Raw genomic sequence first — 22,978 nt, 5'->3', positions numbered from 1 at the left:
AATATCTTCAGGGAGGCTGCAACCAACGGTGACTCTGTCAACTTGGAGGAGTACGCGTCATCAGTGACCAGTTACATCGGCAAGTGCATTGATGACGTGACCATTTCCAAGACCATTACTACACGCTCCAACCAGAAGCCGTGGATGACTGCTAATGTGCGTGCTCTGCTGAGGACTAGAGACCTAGCCTTCAGAACAGGGGACAGGGCGGCCCTAAGAACAGCAAGGGCCAAACTGTCCCGAGCCATCAGAGAGGCAAAGTGCGCACACGCCCAGACTATCCACAGCCACTTCCAGGACAGCGGAGACACCCGGCGCATGTGGCAGGGCATACAGGCGATCACAAACTACAAGACAGCTTCACCTGCTTGTGATAGCGACGCCTCCCTCCCAGATGCGTTGAACGATTTCTACGCTCGGTTCGAGGTACAGAACAACGTAACGCAGAGGAAGTCCATCCCTCCCCCCGACGACCAGGTACTCTGTCTATCCACGGCCGACGTGAGGAGATCTCTATGCAGAGTTAACCCACGGAAGGCTGCTGGACCAGACAACATTCCTGGCAGGGTGCTCAGAGAATGTGCAGAACAGCTAGCGGATGTCTTTACGGACATCTTCAACATTTCCCTGAGCAGCGCCGTTGTTCCTACGTGCCTCAAAACTACCACCATCGTTCCTGTCCCAAAGAAGTCTACAGTGTCCTGCCTCAATGACTATCGTCCCGTTGCACTCACACCCATAGTTATGAAGTGCTTCGAGAAGCTCGTCATGAGGCACATCAAGACGCAGCTACCACCCTCACTGGACCCCCTACAGTTCGCGTATCGTCCAAACCGCTCCACAGACGATGCCATTGCCACAGCTCTCCACTTAGCCCTCACCCACCTGGACAATAAAGACACTTATGTACGAATGCTGTTCATAGACTTTAGTTCAGCATTCAATACAATCATCCCTCAGCACCTGATTGGGAAGCTGAGCCTGCTGGGACTAAACACCTCCCTCTGCAACTGGATCCTGGACTTCCTGACTGGGAGACCTCAGTCAGTCCGGATCGGGAACAGCATCTCCAGCACCACCACACTGAACACTGGAGCTCCTCAAGGCTGCGTGCTCAGTCCGCTGCTGTTCACTCTGCTGACTCACGACTGTGCAGCAACGCACAGATCGAATCATATTATCAAGTTCGCCGATGACACGACCGTGGTGGGTCTCATCAACAAGAACGACGAGTCAGCATACAGGGAGGAGGTGCAACAACTAACTGCCTGGTGTAGAGCCAACAACCTTTCTCTGAATGTGGATAAAACTAAAGAGATGGTTGTGGACTTCAGGAGAGCACGGAGTGACTACTCTCCGCTGAACATCGACGGATCATCTGTGGAGATCGTCAAGAGCACCAAATTTCTTGGTGTTCATCTAGCGGAGAACCTCACCTGGTCACTCCACACCAGCGCCATCACCAGGAAAGCCCAGCAGCGTCTCTACTTCCTACGAAGGCTGAGGAAGGCACATCTCCCTCCCCCCATCCTGACCATGTTCTACAGAGGGACCATTGAGAGCATCCTGAGCAGCTGCATCACTGTCTGGTTCGGGAACTGCACCATCTCAGAACGCAAGACCCTGCAGCGGATTGTGAGGACAGCGGAGAAGATCATTGGAGTCTCTCTTCCCTCTATCACAGACACTTACACCACACGCTGCATCCGCAAAGCCAACAGCATTGTGGATGACCCCACACACCCCTCACACACACTCTTCACCCTCCTGCCATCTGGAAAAAGGTACCGAAGCATTCGGGCCCTCACGACCAGACTGTGTAACAGTTTCTTCCCACAAGCCATCAGACTTCTCAACAACTGAAATGTACTGTACTGAGCACAACATACACACACATCATCTGTATGGACTGCATAGACCCTCACAAAACACACACACTGACACAACATACTGTTTACATGCTGCTTACAATCCAGCAAACTGTTTACATGCTGTTTTGCACACCTTGTCTGCTGTTTTTTGCACAAACTGTCCCAACATTTCAGCCGTTTTTGCACATACTGTACAATATCTCAGCCACTTCGCACATACTATATTAACACATACAGTATTAACACTGGTCGGTCGGCGCTGTTTCTGTGACTGTTTACTATTTATTGTCTTTTGTGTACTGCATTTTTTGTACTTTTTGTATTGTCTTGTAACTTGTGTCTGCACTGTCATTGTCCTGCACTGTCTTGTCCTGCACTGTCTGGTCCTGCACTGTCTTTAGTCCTGCACTGTCTTTTGTCCTGCACTGTCTTGTCTGTCTTGTTTGTCTTGTCCTGCACTGTTTGCACCAGGTTGCACAGTTGCACTTTATGTGGCTAAGACTACTTACAAGTCTTTAGCCCTGTCTTTGTTTCTATGTAGCACCTTGATCCTGGAGAAACGTTGTCTCATTTCACTATGTACTGCAACAGCTATATATGGTTGAAATGACAATAAAAGCTTCTTGACTTGACTTGACTTATTATCATTTTCATTGTTCGTTATTATCATTATCATCAATTGTAAGAAAGTAATCAACTACCCAGAAGTTGATTATTTTCCTGTTACTGTTACATGAGAGAGATTCACCAATTAGTGTGAAATAAAGAATATAACATGGTTGTTTTTATCAGTTTATAGTTACATTTAAACATCCACACAAGAGGTTAATTCCTGTAGAGCTCTTTATAGTTTTCCCTTATTGAATACCACAAGGCAAAAACCTAGTTCATTACTTATTTTTGTGGTAGAAAACTTTCTCACCATTACAGTACTGACACTGGAGACTCCTTCCATAAATGTTAACAAGCATTCCTTCAAGGAAGAATGGACCATATCAATGCTGATACATTTTTTTGTTCTGTTATTCTGTTCATTATTAGTCTTGTCTACAAATTAGCTGTTATCATGACTATGAAACTCTCACTCACTCATTCATTTTCTACCGCTTATCCGAACTACCTCGGGACACGGGGAGCCTGTGCCTATCTCAGGCATCATCGGGCATCAAGGCAGGATACACCCTGGACGGAGTGCCAACCCATCGCAGGGCACACACACACACTCTCATTCACTCACGCAATCACACACTAGGGACAATTTTCCAGAGATGCCATTCAACCTACCATGCATGTCTTTGGACAGGGGGAGGAAACCGGAGTTCCCAGAGGAAACCCCCGAGGCACGGGGAGAACATGCAAACTCCACACACACAAGGCGGAGGGGGGAATCAAACCCCCAACCCTGGAGGTGTGAGGCGAACGTGCTAACCACTAAGCCACCGTGCCCCCGACTATGAAACTGAACTACAATAAATAAATAATAAATCTAAACTACAGTCAGCATGTTAGAAAATTAATCAACACCTTCTGACCAATCAGAATTAAGAATATAGCCACATTCTGCTGTAATGGTGGTTAAAGCTTTTCGCATTTGTTTAGATACAGTGTGTAGTTTCTTTCTTACAGTATGTTCAGCAGTAATTCATAAATAAAGCTGTTTGAATTATGAACATAGTGGAAATAGCTCCAGCATTGCTTGTGGCAGTTTCTTAGCAATTCCTTGGAAAGATTTAGACACAGAGCCATTTTTGCTTGCAATGTTCAAAGGTCTTCTTGCATCTGTAACCCATTTCTGTTGTGAATTTGCTTGAGGGGTTACAGATAACCAGCTTGGTGCGAGATTCATTTTTGGTTTGGGTTTAGCTCACTGACAGAAAGCTTCACCTTCTGCTCTAATTCAGGCAGCTCAGAAATCAAAGTGTCTAAGCAGCCAAACCTCTCGCCAGTAAGCTTTACCTCACTGTTGGCGTGGAGTGTTTTATTCTGTTTAAAAGCCTTTTGGGTTTAACTTGGACAACTCCAGTAGTAGCTTTGTTCTATTTCCCTGTTCAATTTCTGCAGCGCAAGCCTGTAGAACTATATATTAGAATGTCCCGCTACCGAATGTTTACACTAATTAAACATTGACAATTAGGGAAATGTAAACTTTATGCTCATTCTTTGCTATGATTGGTGATAGAAATTTTGTTCAGTTCCACAGATCCTTCTGTAATTTACATCTCTGCCGAGTGGACACGATTCACAGTTCTGACACAATAGAGGGATTGAAGAAAGAACAATGAGATTTGAAGCCTACTGAGGACACAGGCAGCATGGACTGGAGTCTGGACTTGTGGTTGTGTTCAGTATTATTTATATGCTATATATATATATATATATATATATATATATATATATATATATATATATATATATATATATATATATATATATACATCATGTATAATTGAACTGAATTGAAATTATTATATAGTATATCTAGTTTAGATAGCTTAGTCCACTTCCATCAGTCTACAGTCAGAATAACTGATAACAAACTGTAAACTTCCTGTGCTCCATTGTTGCACAATTATTACCTGGAATTTGCCTGCATGGCTAACTTTAAAGTTTTAATTAAAGATACTACAATTTATTTTTTTAATAACTATAAACTATAACTATATACCATACATCATTAAATGCTAAACTACATTCACATTATTATATAACAGAGGCAGACTGAAGGTACACAAGTTATAGTACCACAGTAGTGACAAAAAAAGGTATAAATTGATTCATGTTTTCCTGAAAATAATAAGTATTTAATACGGGGGTCACGGTGGCTTAGTGGTTAGCACGTTCGCCTCACACCTCCAGGGTTTGTTGGTTCGATTCCCGCCTCCGCCTTGTGTGTGTGGAGTTTGCATGTTCTCCCCGTGCCTCGGGGGTTTCCTCCGGGTACTCCGGTTTCCTCCCCCGGTCCAAAGACACGCATGGTAGGTTGACTGGCATCTCTGGAAAATTGTCGTGAATGAGAGTGTGTGTGTGTGTGCCCTGTGATGGGTTGGCACTCCGTCCAGGGTGTATCCTGCCTTGATGCCCGATGACGCCTGAGATAGGCACAGGCTCCCTGTGACCCGAGGTAGTTCGGATAAGCGGTAGAAAATGAATGAATGAATGAAGTATTTAATATTTGTAATTTGTTTCGTCTCCCAATGTTTTCCACATTTATCAAACTTTCTATTCTGGATATGTCACTTTTTATAAAATATCCACATCTCATGTGTTTTGTCTTTTGTCTCACTCTGATCTGGTTATGATGCTGGTTATGTGATTTTTATTATACAGCACTAAAAATGAGTTGTTCCCTGTTTTTTTTTATCTATACAGGACCCCATTTAAATAAGAATCTGGTCTCTTTTGGGCCAAAACGTAGGCTACATAAATAACATTTCACAGGCTACAATAAGAACACTATGTTCTTTCTTCTGCAAGGACTAAAGTATTAGTCATATACATGGCATTTATGAAAGCAAAGCAAAAGTATGTAGCTCAGACATCCTGTAGGGCACTTTAGCATTTTCCTATTTTGTTTTTTTCATTCTTTATGATTTGATATACCACAAAAAAACATAAGCTGGTCTTATACCAAGAAGCGTACTAAAGACATAAATCCGACAGAGCATTAGCACACATTCCATACAGACCACTTACCCAGAATGGAAATCTCTTTCTTACACACCAAGCAATACAGTGAATAGTTACCCTCTGTACCACCTCCACTTAACCCTAGTTCAGGCAGAGATTCATCATTTAAATCACAGCCATTATCATACATTCCTGTATCCCAAATGACAACATTGCCCTTTTAAAATCTCTAGTACATAGTGTGTCTTATGGCTGCTGCAGGCTCAGGTTAGTTGTGTAGAAAAGGTTACACACACCTCGAGCCAGACTGCTGGACTGATTTGATCAATGGCTGTAAATGTTAATGGAGCCCTAAAGGAGAGGGAACAATAGGGCACTGCGGGAGGCCTGACCTCACTAAAGCTCAGGGCTTCTCTCTCGAATGCACTCAGCTTTCTGTAGGAGAGAAATGGACCATCAGTTCTCTAATGGCATGGGCAATGGAAGAACTAAGTCACACACAATGGCAGTGCCTCATTGGTTAGTGTTTAGCAAATTGATGCGTTTATACATAATTTATTCTTTATGGATTTTTTTTATTTACAAACGAGATTCCGTGACTAAGGTGTATTTGCAGCATTTTTCCATCTAGGAGGTGCTGTGATTTATTTAGACACATACAATATCACCTCTGCAGTAGCCTTATATAAATTCCCATGTGATATCGCTTTTAAACATAAGTAGAAAGAACATAATAAATTGTTGTTTGTTTCAGTACTTAATTATTATTTTAGGACATTTAAAAAAAAAATTTAAATCTGTTTTTAATTGAAAAATGAGTTGTCTTTTATAAAGCCCTATTCATATTGGATTAGATTTATATGTGGGTGTGGAGTAAAATAATTATTACTGGAGTAATTATTATGGAGTATGAGATTTTAGTGCCATGTGAATCCATCCTGCCAGCAGTTTTCATAATTTTGACCTGGTCAACTATCCTTTACCATACAGGAGCTGAGGTCATGACCTTGACTTATGGTCTCAGGAAATTCCTAAGTCTCCCTGCCCCACTGAGCATGCCAGTATGGCTCAAGTACTCACCATGGGCATCATCCACATCATCCACCTCAGATGACTCCACTTCAAACATCTGAGGGTGTTGGTCTGCCTCACTGCATTGTAGTGTACATCACTCGCCCATTCTTTTTGCTTTGCAGAGGGTGTTGTTTCCTCTGCTGACCCTGCCTTGAAATTGGTTGTGGTCAAATTCTCTCCACACTTGTGATTGGCCTTGAACCATTAACCCTAACTCACCCATTAGCTATGCAGAAGAGATTGCATCACCTAAATGCCTGGATAGCATATCTCCTGCCAACTCCGCAATGGGTAGCATGCCTAAAGACCCAGATCATCTGACAGACATGTTGTCTGCCCAGGGCCCCCTCATGACTGTGTTTCACACTTCTGATTATCCATCTAGCCCCAGCACATCTTATAATCACTTGCACCTGTGCCTCATTTTCACCCTGATTAGCACCATTATATAACTTTGTGTGTTTCAGTGTCTTATTGTCAAGTATTTGTTGTTGTCGTTGTTGTTTTTGTGTGTTGCCGTATGTCATCAAATGTTTATAGCTTTAGTTGTTTTGCACTTCTTACATTAAAACGTTGCACTTGCATCTGTCCCAAGCTCACACGTCGGTAATTAGCTAGTGTCACTGTGACACACATGTATGTGATTGGCTAGTGTCACTGTGACACACATGTCAGTGATTGGCTAGTGTCACTGTGACACACATGTCAGTGATTGGCTAGTGTCACTGTGACACACATGTATGTGTTTGGCCAGTGTCACTGTGACACACATGTCAGTGATTGGCTAGTGTCACTGTGACACACATGTCAGTGATTGGCTAGTGTCACTGTGACACACATGTCAGTGATTGGCTAGTGTCACTGTGACACACGTCAGTGATTGGCAGGTGTCATGGGGACAGAGGAGAGAGTATGATTCTCCCAACCACAGACCATGGACGGTTTATTGTGTCAGAGATTCAATACTGTGGGTTTTATGTTAATTAATATCATGGCATGGAATTGAACCATGCTTCTATTGTGAGGAGACATTGATCATTGTAATTTACAAAAAAAAAAAAAAAAAGTATGTTTTTTAATGGAAATGTAATAGTACTACTGGAACAGAAGTACTATTACATTTCCATTAAAAAACATACTTTTTAGTCCTGCTAGGTGCTCATTATAAATCTTAATAAAAAATCATACAGGATTATATACAAATGACTTTACAATAAGCCCTGCAATGGGTTGGCACTCCATCCAGGGTGTATCCTGCCTTGACGCCCAATGACGTCTGAGACAGGCACAGGCTCCCCGTGACCCGAGAATAGTTCGGATAAGCGGTAGCAAATGAATGAATGAATGAATGAATGAATGACTTTACAAGAAAAGACATTAACATTACCAATACTCCGAACATTAACTTTAATTTTTGGATCCTCTCATATCTGTGCATTCAGAAAATAAGATCATTCCATTCACATTCAAAATTTAGACAAAATTGACTTTAACATATTGTTTAAAAAATTCAAACCACGTTATGAAAACCACGTTATTCTATTTGCAGATGTTTAAAAATCACGATAACATCTGTACAGAAAATCTGAGGAAGGGATTAGAAAAGGAATTAATTACATAAGTCAAGTATATAAGTCTTCTAGATCGGGTGTAATGTTGCATAATGGTCATTCTACCCTTCCTCAATGCTGCATTGCTTTAGTAAAGGGAATAACTTTGAACACAGCAGGGCAGTGGTATTCTCAGTGGTATGAATGATGAGGTGTTCATTTCAGCTTAATGCTGAACTGATATTGCAGGTTTTTCATTATGTTGTGGCTGCTGAAATTTAATATGATGGAGCTGCTTACTTCTCATATTGTAGTGGTTTTGTATGTGCGTACTGTAAGTGTGTGTGTTTCTGGAGAGAGAGAGAGAGAGAGAGAGAGAGAGAGAGAGAGAGAGAGAGAGAGAGAGAGAGTCATTAAAAAGATCTGGTTTAAAGACTGCTTGTTCTTTGGGACGGAGCCACATGAGCTGAGTTCCTGTACATCAGGAGTGTTAAAGTCAGTCACATTACACTCGTTCGCTCAGTGACCGATGACACCAACATTTCCTTCTCCTTCTGTTCATTTATCTGCATTTATCTGAACTGTACAGACACAGTACATCACCTACACAACACACAAGCACATTCTTGTATACAGTATATTGTATATCGAATTACACCATTTTTTCTTCCACACTTTATTCAGCTCTGTTCGTATTTCTTTGGTTTAAATAGCAGCCATGAAATGCACAAAGAACTGGCTTTTAACAGCCATCAAAAAGGTTAACAGAAATCTGAATGAAGATTTAGATCTTTGAGTCTTAACTTTGGAAATCGGCTTCCTCAGTATATCGGTTGTCTGTGCTCTAAGAGATATACAGGTACTTCCTGTTACTCAGAGAAACTCAACCAGCTCCTCTTCCTCTAAACACTTCACTGGCTCACTATGAGTTGTTTATTAAGACTAAAGCCCAATAAGCAACAGTACTGCAGTGTAGAGGTTATTGCTATGGTGTGCAAGGTCCCTGGGTCAAGTCTGAGTAGCTTAGCTTTAGGCCAGGGTTAAAAAACCCCGGTGATTAGCGCTGAACCTCGACCAGCTCCTCTTTCCCAAAAACAATTTACTTGCTAGTCAGCAGTTTAATTAAAGTAAATTAAATCAAACTAATTAATTTATATAGTTCATAGCAGTAATACTCCTTATATTACACTGAAACAAAAAACCTGCAGATTTTTTGTTAACTGCATTTTCTCTCATTAGGAGGACAGGATTTGCACACCACAGAGATCCAGCAGTGGAATTGCTCACCTCATGGGAAATGTAGTCCATTTGCACTTAGTGTATTGAAAAAAGGATGGCAAAAACTACAATTCTGTGGTTAAATATTAACAAACATATGATTATATTGTACTTAGACTTTTAATAAAATCTACCATCTCTACATTTAAAATGAGAAATATTAAAGTATTCTGAGGGGGGCACGGTGGCTCACGGTGGCTCACGGTGGCTTAGTGGTTAGCACGTTTGCCTCACACCTCCAGGGTCGGGGGTTCGATTCCCGCCTCCGCCTTGTGTGTGTGGAGTTTCCTCCGGGTACTCCGGTTTCCTCCCCCGGTCCAAAGACATGCATGGTAGGTTGATTGGCATCTCTGGAAAATTGTCCGTAGTGTGTGATTGTGTGAGTGAATGAGAGTGTGTGTGTGTGCCCTGCGATGGGTTGGCACTCCGTCCAGGGTGTATCCTGCCTTGATGCCCGATGACGCCTGAGATAGGCACAGGCTCCCCGTGACCCGAGGTAGTTCGGATAAGCGGTAGAAAATGAATGAATGAATGAATGAATAAATGAATATGTCGATGCTAATGCTATCGCTAAGGTACTATGCTAACACTCTATAACATGAATAAACAGTCTGACATGTTGTGCAATACTTATATGGATAGGTCAGGTGTATGTGCATGGAGGGGGCTATTAATATTTTGTCCTCCATCAGAATCATCTCTTGAGCAAAAACATTGTGAGGACAATTTCAGTCCCTGCAACAATTTTGGTCTCTACAACATGAGTTAGCTAACATGCCAAGGTCCCCACAATGTAATAAATCCAAATACACAGACACACACTCTCACATGCACACACACACACACACACACACATAGACACACACACACAGGAGAGCTCAGATTAGCTTAGTGCAGTAAAGTGCCTCTCCGCTCCTAATGGCTCATAAATCAGCAGAGTCCCAGGTCTGTTTATTGCTGCAGTGTCCCACTCCTTTGCTTTACAGGCCAGGATGGAAAAACCATTTAAATGAACAGAGAACCCATTACATCTAAATCCCAGGCTCTCCACACCAGCACACACTGCCAGGTTCACAACCATTTAGCCCTAATTTTATTTATTTATTATGACGTCTCTGCTGATTGTCAGATGGAGCCATCAAGCATTTATATCATCATTTTATAAATAACTATGACAATATGACACAAAAATGGCTGGCAAGCATTTGAATCTTTTTTCTTTCTTTTTTTTCTGGTTTATTGATTCCACGCAGAACTGCTATGGTTTGGAAAAACATCTCAGTTGATTTCTGCATAACATAATTAGGAAATGTGGATTTCTCCCACTGGAAAAGCTGCCAGCGGGTCCTTTATTAAATGGAATGACAAGTGCTTTGAGAAGTCTCACACACACTGACACACAAGCATGACTACTCTCTCGTAGACTCATTTACTATCAGCTTCTTTCTTAAAGCTCAGACGTACTGTCAGATTACGTTATTTATGCTCTTTACACTTTGACACGTTTGTAACTCGTTATGTGTTTCCTGTACTTCAATAAAAAATATAGCATGGCATGCATACATACTACAACAGGGAGAAATGTCATATATGTCAGATTAACACACACATCAACACACACACACACACACTACAAACTACATATTTCTGTGAAATACAGAAACCTATTTTCATCTTTTTTTTTTAAATACTCATTTTTCCTCTCTGTAATATAATTCCTACTCCTTACTACCTACAGGAAGTGTTGGCCATAAAAGGAAAACATGCCAAAAGCCACAGTGTGTATTATGTGACATGCAGTAATAACCAAAACACTCGATATAAACAGTCTTTTCTATCGTCCCATAAGAAGCTATCACATTATACAATCATTATCTACAATAAACTTGCATTATATATTTTTTATATATTCATTCCTAATTGCTTTATGTATCCCTTATATATAAAACAATGTTACGCGTATGTTAGCGCTTGGCAGACTGGTCGATCTTGATGTATGCTCTGGAAGTTTTCCTCTCCTTGTCTGCATATTTTGCTGCTCTAATTAACGCCACTGGAGGTGTTGTCAGCCCACATCGTTCTCTGTAGAGAGTAGCAGCTGTTTTATTCCAGTGAGCGGAATGCTACGTTTCGTTACTGCCCATTGGTTTCACACTCACACACTCACACACAATGTGTGGTAGATTTTCACACCATCATCATGCTAATAGAAAACTGCTTTGTGTAATCTAGTAGATACAGTACTATGCAGTACAGATATCAGCATCCAACTAATTTAAATCCAACTAATTTCCGTGGAGCCTTACACACGGGTGTTACGCTGTCAGGGAGTGTTCAAGTACATCTTATTTGGAAAGCTAAGAATTAACTATCACAAGAACCCTGTTTTCAAGAGCATGCTGTTGAAAAGTCTTTATGCGTTACCCTGGTGTGATTTTGAATGCCGCGAGGACTGATTATTCCCTTTAAAAGACACAAGATTCATAATCGTGCAACAATTTGTCCTGAAATAACACATATATGCAACAAAACAGTGAGATATAACTTAAAATAGCTTAAAATAACATGTAGGGGAAAAGTTTCCACACCTCGAGTTAAGAGAGTCAATCTCAGGTTTTCACATTTCACACACATTTCAGGGACTCATACATTTCATTTTGTAAGTCCGTTACAACATCTACTTTGCTCACGACAGTGAAAATATTTAAAAGAATCAATTAAATTTGAATTTGTACCTATTTGTGATGCCCCCACATGTCAATGGTGGTTAATATAAAGCTGATATAAAAAACAGATACCCAGTGCTGATTTTTTCTGTTTTTACCACAATTATGTGTTAATTGTGTGTGTTCCTTTATCTGTATTCAAGGGCCAGTGCCTTAATACTGTAGGAAAATCCAAGAAAGGAAAAAAATGTAGACCCCAACAGGTCCAGTTCCCCTTAGGAGCAATTTTTAAAACACCTGGTACCATGAGCATCTGTAAAAAAAAAAAATGTATGCAAATATAAAAATCTTGGGACCACACAGACGCTGCATCGTTCAGGAAGGAAATGCCAATGTTCCCACGGAAGAATGAGCTTAGCAGTCAAACTGAAGTATGTACTGAACTATTTGCAGGTGATAACCAAGGCCGTGCCTTTTTGAGGACTTAAAAGTGAACTGTTGGAGCGTAATCTTCAATGCTGTGTACAGAGGAAATGAGGATTATTCAATGGCTGCTGTGAAGCATGGTGGTGGCAGCATCATGTTTCAGGCGTGTTTTTCAGAGCAACTTTTTATTTTTTCACTTTTCCACCTGGAACAGATCCATGTAGAGGAAAACAGAGACCAGTCCCTATCATGTAAAGCATGGACGTTTAGGTAATTAAGGATGTCGTGATGTCCTGTCATTGATATTCCCCAGCGCTGCACCCAGCATTCATTACTCATCGTAAAGCTCATTACAGAGAGCAGAGCTGCCTGCTTCTTATCGCTACATTTCAGCCTCTATGTATGGAAATGAAGAGAGATAATTAACTCAACAGGACCTTCATCTTTCAACAGGAAATATGGACCGATATAAAAAAGAGGCATGTCCAAGGAACTGTATAATGAAACTCATTGTGGCAGTTACGCATGGGAAAGTATAGCTTGTGATGTTTCCCTTTTAACACTGAGAAACGAAAAAAAAGGGGGAGAAAATATAGCAATTTTTTAAACGCAAAGATGACGGAGAGAAGCAAACAAGGTGCCATATAAAAGAATCGTTCATACAGCTGGGTTCGATACAGTGAACGCCTAAACACAAAGATTCCCTGTACTGCACAGGCCCATAAATCGGGGTCCCATGAAAGGCAGGCTGTGTAGAGGAGAGACTATTCCCCCTGTTAACGTAGAAGATTTGCAGCATGTTAATGATACAGTCTGCACTGTTTTTTTTCCCCTAGTCAGTGGCATCTCGTAAAGTGGGCGAGTATTGCACCAGTTTATCACATTTTTCCCACAAAAAGCCTTCATCCATCCACACTGACTCCAACACTTGACAGACAGAGAAGCAAAATTTACACAGTCACTGCAAGCAAAAGGTTAAAGGCCATGCCTATGCTGGCCAGTCAAGATCAATGTAAGAACAACGCAAATGGGAGGATTTTATGATGATGAAATATTCATCAGAGCATGAGGGGCAGTCTCTAGACTAAGTATGTCCAATTAGCCTTGGTCAGAGAGGCTGCAGCTCAGTGGGACTCTCTGAATGTTTTATTATATGTCGATCCATACGCCAACATCAGTGCGTGTGTGACCTTACCAGCAGTGTGTGGCTAATACACACAGCAGCAATAATGAGGCCTTGGAACTCTGCTTAGTCCTAGATCAAAAAGGAATAATGAGTGCCGTATATTAGAAAGACAAACATTCACAAAAGGCTCCTTTCTGGAGAATAAGAAATGCATTGCTTCTAATTAATTATTGCTTGACATACTGATGCCTTGGAAGACAATTCCAGATAGCGTAGTTGCACAAATATGAACTTGTGTACTTGTCCTCATGGAGACATTTGTTCATTTTTTGGTTCTTTTGCTATTTGTTTTTTTGAGTTAAACAAACTAAAAGTCCCCCCCCATAAAAAACGAAGAGGGTGTATGGCTACACTCTACAAATTGGTTGAAAATACTGCAATGGGTAAAGTTAAATAAATCTGTCCATAGAAACCTTAAAAAGGATGGAGAGAAATGCTTAAATAATTATATAAATAACTGTTGTGTATCTCATCCAGTGTTATTTTCACCTTTTTGGTTAATCGATTCAGAACACATTATATTTCTGCAGCTCGATCTCAGTTTGCATCTCGTGGGCCTATTCTACAAAAAATTGCTGCTTGAGACCCAAAATACGGTGGCTTAGTGGTTAGCACGTTCGCCCCGTGCCTCGGGGGTTTCCTCCGGGTACTCCGGTTTCCTCCCCCGGTCCAAAGACATGCATGGTAGGTTGACTGGCATCTCTTCAAAATTGTACCTAGTGTGTGATTGCGTGAGTGAATGAGTGTGTGTGTGTGTGCCCTGCGATGGGTTGGCACTCCGTCCAGGGTGTATCCTGCCTTGATGCCCAATGACGCCTGAGATAGGCACAGGCTCCCCGTGACCCGAGTTAGTTCAGATAAGCGGTAGAAAATGAGTGAGAGAGTGAGTGAGACCCAAAATACACATCACGCTCGGTTCACTTTCTACAGCAGAGCTCTCACACTTTAAATGAATCGCATCAAAATCTTTTACCTGCTATCAGATGCTATCAGTACAGTTTTGGCCAGTACTGTTTTCTTCAGTGTGGGATCGTTGTGTTGACTTTTCTGGGGTGCGTATCAACCACCAGAATGACACCCAGCTGTCTGAAACCATGGCTGTTCATAGGGATGCACTTATTTCCAGGGATTTCAGAACAGCATAACAGATATTGCGTCATCAGGTAGGTGTGGACGCTATTTGATAATCTAACCCTAACCCCAACCCTAATCCTAACCATAACTGTAGTTTTTGATTGTTTATTTGTTTTCTAAAATAAATCTAACTGTATAACTGTTTTGTCCTTCGTAGGTATGCTGTTTTTTTTAAAGAGGGCGTTTTTCCAAGACCTCCGGAAACACGCCCATTTTACGTTGTGGTAACGAAACCCCTAGAATTAAGTGAATGTCGCTGTTCATGCTGATTGGTCAAAAGGCTTTCTGTGACATAATCTCCTGGAAATAAATGTTCAAAAACAGGAAATATTACCTGTGTAATCATTTAAATGGAATTATTTTGAATGAAATATTTTTGTGCTTTCGTTTTGTGTTCCAAGAAACACAAAAACTTTACTGAATCACTTTCAAAACATTTCATAATACAAGAGCCTCAGGTCTTAAAGCACAAAACGCAGAACAAGAAATATTAACAACAACACCTCATCCATAACACTCGAGAGTAAATCAGTTCTGCAATTGCATATGCAAATCGAGCTAAAAAGAAACGCACAATACACACTCTAGGGTTTAGCCACATATTTACACCAATTAATTTAGCACAGAAATTAAAGCAATTAAGTTATTCTAATAATTTTCTTTTTGCTGTAAAAATCACAGATTTGTTTTTGTCATATTTACTGAACCACTGAATCATTTATTTAATGAACTGCACCAACTGGGAAATACGCCAGGGTTCGGTGTAAAAAGACTAAACGCTGCAGATGTGAAAGTGACCTAATGCTAACTAATAACAAATAAGTGTGAGAGTAACTCAAAGGGCACAGATGGTGGATCCAGTGCACTAAGCGTCTGTATATCCAATGTGACAGTTTAGTGACCAGTTTTTTTAGACCAGTGTTTGAGACATTTTTCAGGTGACACTCACTTTCTGGATTTCCACTACATATTTGGCAAACCTTGGCAAAACAGTGACTTGACATGCGCTCATCACTGCATCCCTGCAGCCTCCGTTGCCTCACAGCCCATTACGTGTGACACGTCGATGTTTTTTGCCGCCCGGCTTGACATTTTCTTGGGAATGATAAAAAATGAATGATGACCTCAATAGTCTTTTACATCTGCCTGAAGATCAATACGGTGTGGGGGAGTAGGTCAGGGGGTCTCCAGAGGTTGGGAAAAGGGGAGAGCGGGGGATGCAGGAACCTCTTTGAGGCGAGTTGTGGATGCACGCAGGCTTGCCAGGCGCTCTAAGCGCTGAGTTTTTAATTGGAGGCCTGTTTTGGCAGACAGGGTGTTGAACAGCGCTGCAGCCAGGGCCGCTCTCCTCCGAGAGCCTGGGAGTCCCATCCATTATTGATCGCTCGTGAGATGAAAGAGGAGGCTCCGCTGCTTCTCACTCGACAAGGGGAGAGAGAGAGAGAGAGAGAGAGAGAGAGAGAAAGCACTGTAATGGAGCATGCGGTGTCATACAGTGTTGAAAATGAAAAAACAAGTTTGTTTCTTTAAAAACATTGTGGTTCAATTCCATGTTCCAAATGAACTATAATATCGAGGTATATTTATTGTAAACTCCTCATTTTGTTTAAACTGTCTAATAGCAAGAGTATTACATGTAATTTACCAAAATCTGAACAAAATGCAAGCAGAGGCATGTTTACAACATGACAGCAATAATCTTGTGCTTAGGTGAGTCCTGTCTGAGTGTAACTTGTCTACCGTCGAGCCAGCTGAATGCTATGTATAATTTACCTAACTTTGTTCTACAGCCAACTGAAGGTCCACCAAATAATATCCTTATTTTTAACCCATTATGGGGTTTACACATAAAGCAGTGTTCTGTTAGCTTGAATGGAGCCCTAATGTGTTTTTCCCCTCTGTGTTGTTCATTCAAGTGATCACACTTGAGTGCAGGTCAGAGAGAGAGAGAGAGAGAGAGAGAGAGAGAGAGAGAGAGAGAGCATGTAATATCTCAGGATCTCAGTCGGCTTCTGAGTGACCTCTAGCACAGTTTGAATGCTGTGAATCTAAACCGACCCGATGACTAATGAAGTAGTTATTTATTATAAATAATTTACTGGTTCTATTCACTTTTATGATTTTTAGCATTTCTACATACACTTGGCATCACCGTACGTCTGACTAACCTTTTTACGATTACGTTTTCAACCCTACATGCTGGCAGACAATGTTTTTTTCCCCATGCGCTGGGAAACAGGTGTGAAAATGCCCATAAAACTCTTAGGATTGTTCAGCAAGTCCATGCACACATTTCTTACTACAATAACTGTTTTGCTTTTCTAATATTTTCTTTATTCCTTAATAAATGATTCTTTAAGATGAATAACTGAACCATATGCCAGAGGTTAAGAGATAGGAGTCAGAAAATCATGTCCCAAATGTTATCATTATTCGTTATGAAATATCCAGAAACATCTCAAAGTTGCCTGAAAGTTATGTTTTAAATCTTTTAAAATGTGTATCATGACCTCCATTTCCTCACAGGACCAGTTTTTTGTGCTCACCATGTTGCTTGACATGTGCTATGGCTCGAATGCCCCCATGCAAAATTTATACACAGCCATTATACACTTCTTTCCATTGGATTGCTTGTAGTCAGTGGATTTTCTAACATCGATTCCCAAAAGATTTGTATTTCATGCCCAAATCTCAGCCTTGCTGTCATTGGATCTGTAGATTTGAAGCTATGAAATGATAATGTAGTCTTAAAGACTGTCCTGTGCTCATACCAGGACTATATAATGGACTATGGAAAGAAATATGCTTATTGTCCTATTGTAAAAAGTGCTATATATTAAAATTGAATTAAAAGTATCTCCATTAAGCTTTGCTGTTCATGTAATGTAGCATAGTGTATAGAATAATTTCAACTTTTTGTATAGCACAATTATTTATACCACAAACTAGTAACAAAGGAAGAAGTTACATTGCGTATTTACAGAATTGTAACTTCAATTCTGTCTCAAATCTGTTATTCTATAATTCTCTATATTCTGAAAAAGCCTATACCACAAAAAGATGAACTGTCTATTACATAAAATTACATAACATGTTAGATCATTTTTAATATCTATGCCATCATACGCATGCCCGTACCTAGACGCAATCCCGCTGATTAATACCATATGCAGATCTACAAGCCTGAACACACATCAAGCGTGTGTACACCAAATGTCACGCCGTGTCCATAATATCCCATAAAATTTAAATATTAATTTAGGCCAAATTGACCTTACAGCTTAATGACTGTAGCGAATGCCATGCAGTTCCTCTCTCTCGGAGGAGGACAAACAGAGGCTCACATTACTCTCGTAATGCTAATTCAGCACATGGCTCTGGTACTGGGCAGCATGGCAGCACGGGCATCCGTTCAGACGGACCTCCGGGGGCCCCAACATGAAGCCATGGAAGGCAGCAGATGTTGCAGACCCCCACCCATTCTCTCCCTCACCATACACACACACAAACACACACACTCACACATACTCCTGCCCTCAGGCTGTGTGCGGTTTAAGCTCGGTGCACGGGACGAATGGACAGATGGCAGGGGGTGAGGAGAGAGCCGGATGCGTGTGCCAGCACTGGAGCCCTAGATGCGCGTGACATGTTTACCTCTGTGGATTGAAATGAACAAAATGTGCCCTTTAATGTTGCTGGAGTTTATGCAGTGAGACTGTTAATGCAGAGGCCCACACACACACACACACACACACACACACACACACACACAGTCTAAAATATGCCAACAAGATGCATTATTTACTGTGCTAGTTACTGAAGTCTGGACTGCAACGACAAAAGCAATGTTTGTATAATGAAGACAATAAAATAGAGAAATAAACCTGAAAAAAAAAAACATAAAAAAGTGAAAGCCCATTTCTCTTTCGACAAACATGACTGAAGGAACAAGAGTGCATTGATTGTAATGTACATAAAAGTTTTATACTGTGAAATTGTCTATATTTATTAAATTAGCTCTTCACACAGATGCCAAAAGAGACTAAAGCACATCTGAAATATGATGGAAGCCAAAACCTATTCTGTGCTGCATGCACAGACAGATATGTTCCCTTTCACACTGGTTTTATTGGTCTCGTGTGGGTGATTTCCAGACACACACACTAGTACTATTAAACCAGACCATTAACTGATAAGTCGAATCTGCTGAATCAGATACTTTATTCACAAAGAATCTTGTCTTGCTTATCTTACTAAAGCCTTATCTTACCCCAAAAATCACACATCGTCAAAAAATTCCTTTGCTTGCGAGTTAATATCATCAGTCAATCAAAGGCAAAGTTTTGGCAGTGTCAGAAAATTTTGATTAAATCTTAGCATGTGAGAACTGCTACAATGCTAAAAACCTTGGATAATAAACCACAAAACATCCTTATTTCCTCAGGCTCACTTTTCATGTTTATGCATGCTGATGGTGTTGATTGATGATATAAGCAGGACCTTCAAATTTTCTTTCATTTCAAATTATAATTTGACACAAAAAACAAACAATGCTAACTAAGGTTTCTGGCATTTGGTGTGGTTTGGGGGAGGAGCTACAGAAGTGAATAATACTGTACCATGCACCTGAACTCTGATTTCCCTATATATTAATGTGATTTTATTTTCTCTCTCTCTCTCTCTCTCTCTCTCTCTCTCTCTCTCTCTCTCCCGAAATATATACAGGTAAAGTAAATGACCTTAATTATCTCATCACAGTGGCACCCCCTCAAAGGGTTGGATCATTTAGGCAGCAAGTGAACATTCTGTTCTCAAAGTTGATGTGTTGGAAGCAGGAAAAATGGGCAAGTATAAGGATGTGAGCGAATTTTATAAAGTGTGATGGCTAGATGACTGGGTCAGAGCATCTCCATAACAGCAGGTACTGTGGCGTGTTCCAGGTAAGCAGTGATTAGTAACTTCCAGATGTGCTCCAAGGAAGAACAACCAGTGAACCAGGGACAGGGTCATGCTCACCTAAGGCTCATTAATTCTCATAGGGACCATAAACTGTTGTAGCATTCTTCCTATGTGGCTGTGTAGCTGCACACCAAAAGCTCTTATGGTCATGTGAGCATCAGAAATGGACCATGGAGCAACATAAGAAGGTGAAAATTGACTGACAAAGCCCTTTTATGTAGCAGACTATAGCCAAGAGCAACCAGTATTGAATTCTTGGACAATGTGTGGTCATGAGAGGCCAGAACTGTAACTCGACCACATACTGTATTAGTAGCAGAGTTACATATCCAAGCCTTTGCTTCATCTCAACTTAAAGAAAGTGATGCAGGAGAACTCTAGACCTTGAGTCTGTTCAGCTCTATCACCTCCTTCTCTCCTGTAAACCCTGCTCTAACAGATCAGCTTCCAAAACTTCAACATTCGTTCTAATACAACCGTCAACTCCATCACACTCATCGTCCCGTAAGTCTGTAACAAGCCAAAACTCAAGAGTCTCTGCTGGAACTTAATACAACTGCTGCAGTGTTGCATTGCATCCTACTTGTACAGTATTACTGTAGTGATGTGATGGATTTCTCATTACAAAATTGGGAAGTGAGACCGGTGATGTCAGAGCTCAGATCATTTGCCTCAACTTACAAATGAACACAATGATCAGAAAAGACCTGCTTTTAGCGAGAAGAGGTGAAATACTCGTATAACAATTTAATATAAACATCAGGTGTGTCAGAGGTGTAAAGTCACCAGACCTGCACTGAACTGCAGACAGTTCGGTCACCAGAGAAGTGCAATTTACCAGGATGTTATACAAATGATGCAATTTAGGGTGACATCGCCATCTAGTGTTCAGACACTTTGCTCAACAGATATCACTGCTCTTCTTCTCTGCTCCTCTGCAGTGCTTCAACTTGTTCAGAATGTAGGCCACTGTGAGAATCCTCAAAATGTAGGCTGTATCCCAAAGTGCACTCCATAGTGTGCAGAAGCCATTATTTCATACTGTTACTGTATTTAATGAACCTACAGGGCAAGGACACATTTGGGATTTAATAACAAACACACTCATTTTTGCTAAGAATTGTAGAGTATGAGGATGTTTTATATACAGTAGAAAGACAAATTCCAGGTTAATGATGGAAAGATAAATAGATTGGCACATGCATCTAATGACTATTTACATCTAACTATACTTCTTATTGTTTTAAATGTCGTATAAGCTATTATTAACCAGTTATTTAATTGGCGCTAACAGGCTACAGGCCTTTCAATCGATGATCAGAACATGAGAGATATTTTATGGCTTAGGTCCTTATTTATAGACATGCTTATTGGTTGACCATGAGAATGATGTAATATCTCACTCTTCTTGAAGTCACGTGCAGTAACAGGAGTATTGCTGCCTCTAAGTGCAACCTTGAACATTCATAATTCCAGACATGAAGTTTCTATATTCTTGGGGAAGGAAAAAAATAGCTAACAAAACAAAAAACAAACATGGACACCACGTCTGCATACTAATAATAGCTAAAAAGTACACGGTTTAAAAAAAAATGTTGAACTACATACACATCAACCAGGATTTTGAAATTCGTACTTATCAGGAATAAAATGTCTGATATATTTTAGTCCACATTTTTTATTATATCGTAATACTGTATTCTGATTGGTCAGATGCTTTTGATTAATCTTCTATAACAGCTTCTCTGACAAGCTGCAAGACAAGTCACAGGCTTATATTAATACGTTCGTTCAGATATATTAGTGTCTCTTTAGTAACGGCATTCACGGGTACCTGGATACCGGATGTGCCACATAGTTGGATTTAAAAATACTGTGGATGTGTAATTTCTGCTATGAAGATTATGTGAAGAAAAGTGACAGCATTTCATAACGTGTAAAGATGTTTAATTGAGGAGAAAGGGAAAAACAACTCTACAGCTGTTTTAACTACCTTTCAAGTGATGTAACACGCTAACCTTTTTGCAGACATTTAACAGCATTAAGTTTTAGTCATGAGTGAAAAACAATGTTATGTTCATTACTGAAAGCAATAATGCTTTATGTTTCAAAATGCTGCATTCACATTTAAAGGTTTTATGTAGATAAATGCTCATAATGTAAAAATGCTTTTCCTTTATTTTAAAAGTAATGATGTTAAGTTACTTCTCAGTCAACGTGGACTCATGCTACTTATTTTCAAATATTTTGATTTGAAACGTAAGTCATACAAAATGCTGATATTACCCTGATGCACAGGCGATTCGCCAAATGATTCATAAAATCATTCAGTGATTCACAGGTTTTGACACTAGGTTTATTAAATTATCATTTCATTCCTATTGTGTTGAACAAAACTGACAATAATTTTAGTGAGATTGGTTTGTCTCTTAGGATTTACGTTTTTTGTTTGTTTGTTTGTTTGTTTGTGTGTTTGTTTTCTAGCTCAAAATCTGTGGAAAAAACTCATAGTAACCACAATAGAGCTAAAAGAAAATTATGGAAATGGAGGAAACCTGAAACCAACAAAAGAACTCAATGTTAATTCTATTTAGTGTACGTTTAGAAATAAGTTTTAGAAATTATCTTCCCTTTAATTAATGCCTCTGTTTAAATAAATGTTTTCTGACATATGTGTATGTCTTGTATGTACTGTATTTTATATTTACTGATTTTTGAGGCATTCTAAATAATAGAAAACTACACTAGGTGTTATCATTGTTACAAACCATTCATTAGCTAGCACAAGAACGACACATTTCTGCACCTCATATGTCATAACGGTTGGGTTTGTTACTTAAATGGGGGTTAATCCCTGTAACCCAACCTATTTGAGAAGGACTCTATCCTTCACCTGAAGCAAAATGAATATAGTATAAAAGGACTTGTCAGTATTTTGTAGATTTTGGTTAGGAATTTTGTTTTAATTTGCTTTGGTATTTTTATGTTTGAATCAACAGAGCACAATATATCTGTAAGGAGGGACCAGAGTTAAGGTTCCAGGCTGGTGACCAAAAGGTGCTTTTTTGAGCAAACATTTAACCTTTAGCTGCTCGGCTACGTAGATGTTTGGACTGCATTCTGACTCACTTCTGGATAAATAAAATATCTTAAATGCTTTGCAGTGCTGAACTCCATGAATCACGGACACTTTCAGCGACCAACAGA

Source organism: Tachysurus vachellii, chromosome 3, assembly GCF_030014155.1.
Source record: "Tachysurus vachellii isolate PV-2020 chromosome 3, HZAU_Pvac_v1, whole genome shotgun sequence".
In the NCBI taxonomy this organism is placed as follows: Eukaryota; Metazoa; Chordata; class Actinopteri; order Siluriformes; family Bagridae; genus Tachysurus; species Tachysurus vachellii.
The sequence above is the reverse complement of the archived record's forward strand: the minus strand, read 5'-3'. Positions refer to the sequence as shown.